Raw genomic sequence first — 5886 nt, forward strand, 5'->3', positions numbered from 1 at the left:
CATGCATAGTTACCATGGAAACTATCATAACAATAAAGTAAACAATCTATTTGTGCATGATTTGTTGTCGTTGTCGTGGAGATTTCAAATAACCACTTTCATTGTTGAAACAATGTAATACATCCTTGGAATCACGTTTTACAAAAACATTATATAAAATTTCAAACTCGCATATCTCCGTTATTATAGAAGATACAGAAGTGATTTTACACTCAATGTAATCAGGTCGAAGCTCTCTATTGGCTCATCCGGAAAAAATTTACCCATGTGTAATATTCATGCTTAGTTACCATGGAAACTATCATAACAATAAAGTAAACAATCTTTTTGTGCATGATTGTAGTCGTTGTCGTGGAGATTTGAAATAACCACTTTCATTGTTGAAACAATGTAATACATCCTTGGAATCACGTTTTACAAGAACATTAAATAAAATTTCAAACTCGCATATCTCTGTTACTATAGAAGATACAGAAGTGATTTTACACTCAATGTAATCAGGTCGAAGCTCTCTATTTGCTCATCCGGAAAAATTTTAGACATGTGTAATATTCATGCTTAGTTACCATGGAAACTATCATAACAATAAAGTAAACAATCTATTTGTGCATGATTGTAGTCGTTGTCGTGGAGATTTCAAATAACCACTTTCATTGTTGAAACAATGTAATACATCCTTGGAATCACGTTTTACAAGAACATTATATAAAATTTCAAACTCGCAAATCTCCGTTATTATAAAAGATACAGAAGTGATTTTACACTCAATGTAATCAGGTCGAAGCTCTCTATTGGCTCATCCGGAAAAATTTTACCCATGTGTAATATTCATGCATAGTTACCATGGAAACTATCATAACAGTAAAGTAAACAATCTATTTGTGCATGATTTGTTGTCGTTGTCGTGGAGATTTCAAATAACCACTTTCATTGTTGAAACAATGTAATACATCCTTGGAATCACGTTTTACAAAAACATTATATAAAATTTCAAACTCGCATATCTCCGTTATTATAGAAGATACAGAAGTGATTTTACACTCAATGTAATCAGGTCGAAGCTCTCTATTGGCTCATCCGGAAAAATTTTAGCCATGTGTAATATTCATGCATAGTTACCATGGAAACTATCATAACAATAAAGTAAACAATCTATTTGTGCATGATTGTAGTCGTTGTCGTGGAGATTTCAAATAACCACTTTCATTGTTGAAACAATGTAATACATCCTTGGAATCACGTTTTACAAGAACATTAAATAAAATTTCAAACTCGCATATCTCTGTTACTATAGAAGATACAGAAGTGATTTTACACTCAATGTAATGAGGTCGAAGCTCTCTATTTGCTCATCCGGAAAAATTTTACCAATGTGTAATATTCATGCATAGTTACCATGGAAACTATCATAACAATAAAGTAAACAATCTATTTGTGCATGATTGTAGTCGTTGTCGTGGAGATTTCAAATAACCACTTTCATTGTTGAAACAATGTAATACATCCTTGGAATCACGTTTTACAAGAACATTATATAAAATTTCAAACTCGCATATCTCCGTTATTATAAAAGATACAGAAGTGATTTTACACTCAATGTAATCAGGTCGAAGCTCTCTATTGGCTCATCCGGAAAAATTTTAGCCATGTGTAATATTCATGCATAGTTACCATGGAAACTATCATAACAATAAAGTAAACAATCTATTTGTGCATGATTTGTTGTCGTTGTCGTGGAGATTTCAAATAACCACTTTCATTGTTGAAACAATGTAATACATCCTTGGAATCACGTTTTACAAAAACATTATATAAAATTTCAAACTCGCATATCTCCGTTATTATAGAAGATACAGAAGTGATTTTACACTCAATGTAATCAGGTCGAAGCTCTCTATTTGCTCATCCGGAAAAATTTTACCCATGTGTAATATTCATGCATAGTTACCATGGAAACTATCATAACAATAAAGTAAACAATCTATTTGTGCATGATTGTAGTCGTTGTCGTGGAGATTTGAAATAACCACTTTCATTGTTGAAACAATGTAATACATCCTTGGAATCACGTTTTACAAGAATATTATATAAAATTTCAAACTCGCATATCTCCGTTATTATAGAAGATACAGAAGTGATTTTACACTCAATGTAATCAGGTCGAAGCTCTCTATTGGCTCATCCGAAAAAATTTTAAACATGTGTAATATTCATGCTTAGTTACCATGGAAACTATCATAACAATAAAGTAAACAATCTTTTTGTGCATGATTGTAGTCGTTGTCGTGGAGATTTGAAATAACCACTTTCATTGTTGAAACAATGTAATACATCCTTGGAATCACGTTTTACAAGAACATTAAATAAAATTTCAAACTCGCATATCTCTGTTACTATAGAAGATACAGAAGTGATTTTACACTCAATGTAATCAGGTCGAAGCTCTCTATTTGCTCATCCGGAAAAATTTTAGACATGTGTAATATTCATGCTTAGTTACCATGGAAACTATCATAACAATAAAGTAAACAATCTATTTGTGCATGATTGTAGTCGTTGTCGTGGAGATTTCAAATAACCACTTTCATTGTTGAAACAATGTAATACATCCTTGGAATCACGTTTTACAAGAACATTATATAAAATTTCAAACTCGCATATCTCCGTTATTATAAAAGATACAGAAGTGATTTTACACTCAATGTAATCAGGTCGAAGCTCTCTATTGGCTCATCCGGAAAAATTTTACCCATGTGTAATATTCATGCATAGTTACCATGGAAACTATCATAACAGTAAAGTAAACAATCTATTTGTGCATGATTGTTGTCGTTGTCGTGGAGATTTGAAATAACCACTTTCATTGTTGAAACAATGTGATACATCCTTGGAATCACGTTTTACAAAAACATTATATAAAATTTCAAACTCCCATATCTCCGTTATTATAGAAGATACAGAAGTGATTTTACACTCAATGTAATCAGGTCGAAGCTCTCTATTTGCTCATCCGGAAAAATTTTACCCATGTGTAATATTCATGCATAGTTACCATGGAAACTACCATAACAATAAAGTAAACAATCTATTTGTGCATGATTGTAGTCGTTGTCGTGGAGATTTGAAATAACCACTTTCATTGTTGAAACAATGTAATACATCCTTGGAATCACGTTTTACAAGAATATTATATAAAATTTCAAACTCGCATATCTCCGTTATTATAAAAGATACAGAAGTGATTTTACACTCAATGTAATCAGGTCGAAGCTCTCTATTGGCTCATCCGGAAAAATTTTACCAATGTGTAATATTCATGCATAGTTACCATGGAAACTATCATAACAATAAAGTAAACAATCTATTTGTGCATGATTGTAGTCGTTGTCGTGGAGATTTCAAATAACCACTTTCATTGTTGAAACAATGTAATACATCCTTGGAATCACGTTTTACAAGAACATTAAATAAAATTTCAAACTCGCATATCTCTGTTACTATAGAAGATACAGAAGTGATTTTACACTCAATGTAATCAGGTCGAAGCTCTCTATTTGCTCATCCGGAAAAATTTTACCAATGTGTAATATTCATGCATAGTTACCATGGAAACTATCATAACAATAAAGTAAACAATCTATTTGTGCATGATTGTAGTCGTTGTCGTGGAGATTTCAAATAACCACTTTCATTGTTGAAACAATGTAATACATCCTTGGAATCACGTTTTACAAGAACATTATATAAAATTTCAAACTCGCATATCTCCGTTATTATAAAAGATACAGAAGTGATTTTACACTCAATGTAATCAGGTCGAAGCTCTCTATTGGCTCATCCGGAAAAATTTTAGCCATGTGTAATATTCATGCATAGTTACCATGGAAACTATCATAACAATAAAGTAAACAATCTATTTGTGCATGATTTGTTGTCGTTGTCGTGGAGATTTCAAATAACCACTTTCATTGTTGAAACAATGTAATACATCCTTGGAATCACGTTTTACAAAAACATTATATAAAATTTCAAACTCGCATATCTCCGTTATTATAGAAGATACAGAAGTGATTTTACACTCAATGTAATCAGGTCGAAGCTCTCTATTTGCTCATCCGGAAAAATTTTACCCATGTGTAATATTCATGCATAGTTACCATGGAAACTATCATAACAATAAAGTAAACAATCTATTTGTGCATGATTGTAGTCGTTGTCGTGGAGATTTGAAATAACCACTTTCATTGTTGAAACAATGTAATACATCCTTGGAATCACGTTTTACAAGAATATTATATAAAATTTCAAACTCGCATATCTCCGTTATTATAGAAGATACAGAAGTGATTTTACACTCAATGTAATCAGGTCGAAGCTCTCTATTGGCTCATCCGAAAAAATTTTAAACATGTGTAATATTCATGCTTAGTTACCATGGAAACTATCATAACAATAAAGTAAACAATCTTTTTGTGCATGATTGTAGTCGTTGTCGTGGAGATTTGAAATAACCACTTTCATTGTTGAAACAATGTAATACATCCTTGGAATCACGTTTTACAAGAACATTAAATAAAATTTCAAACTCGCATATCTCTGTTACTATAGAAGATACAGAAGTGATTTTACACTCAATGTAATCAGGTCGAAGCTCTCTATTTGCTCATCCGGAAAAATTTTAGACATGTGTAATATTCATGCTTAGTTACCATGGAAACTATCATAACAATAAAGTAAACAATCTATTTGTGCATGATTGTAGTCGTTGTCGTGGAGATTTCAAATAACCACTTTCATTGTTGAAACAATGTAATACATCCTTGGAATCACGTTTTACAAGAACATTATATAAAATTTCAAACTCGCATATCTCCGTTATTATAAAAGATACAGAAGTGATTTTACACTCAATGTAATCAGGTCGAAGCTCTCTATTGGCTCATCCGGAAAAATTTTACCCATGTGTAATATTCATGCATAGTTACCATGGAAACTATCATAACAGTAAAGTAAACAATCTATTTGTGCATGATTGTTGTCGTTGTCGTGGAGATTTGAAATAACCACTTTCATTGTTGAAACAATGTGATACATCCTTGGAATCACGTTTTACAAAAACATTATATAAAATTTCAAACTCCCATATCTCCGTTATTATAGAAGATACAGAAGTGATTTTACACTCAATGTAATCAGGTCGAAGCTCTCTATTTGCTCATCCGGAAAAATTTTACCCATGTGTAATATTCATGCATAGTTACCATGGAAACTACCATAACAATAAAGTAAACAATCTATTTGTGCATGATTGTAGTCGTTGTCGTGGAGATTTGAAATAACCACTTTCATTGTTGAAACAATGTAATACATCCTTGGAATCACGTTTTACAAGAATATTATATAAAATTTCAAACTCGCATATCTCCGTTATTATAAAAGATACAGAAGTGATTTTACACTCAATGTAATCAGGTCGAAGCTCTCTATTGGCTCATCCGGAAAAATTTTACCAATGTGTAATATTCATGCATAGTTACCATGGAAACTATCATAACAATAAACTAACAATCTATTTGTGCATGATTGTAGTCGTTGTCGTGGAGATTTCAAATAACCACTTTCATTGTTGAAACAATGTAATACATCCTTGGAATCACGTTTTACAAGAACATTAAATAAAATTTCAAACTCGCATATCTCTGTTACTATAGAAGATACAGAAGTGATTTTACACTCAATGTAATCAGGTCGAAGCTCTCTATTTGCTCATCCGGAAAAATTTTACCAATGTGTAATATTCATGCATAGTTACCATGGAAACTATCATAACAATAAAGTAAACAATCTATTTGTGCATGATTGTAGTCGTTGTCGTGGAGATTTCAA

This window comes from Lepisma saccharinum, unplaced genomic scaffold (assembly GCF_977018435.1).
Source record: "Lepisma saccharinum unplaced genomic scaffold, izLepSacc3.1 HAP1_SCAFFOLD_42, whole genome shotgun sequence".
Taxonomy (NCBI): domain Eukaryota; kingdom Metazoa; phylum Arthropoda; class Insecta; order Zygentoma; family Lepismatidae; genus Lepisma; species Lepisma saccharinum.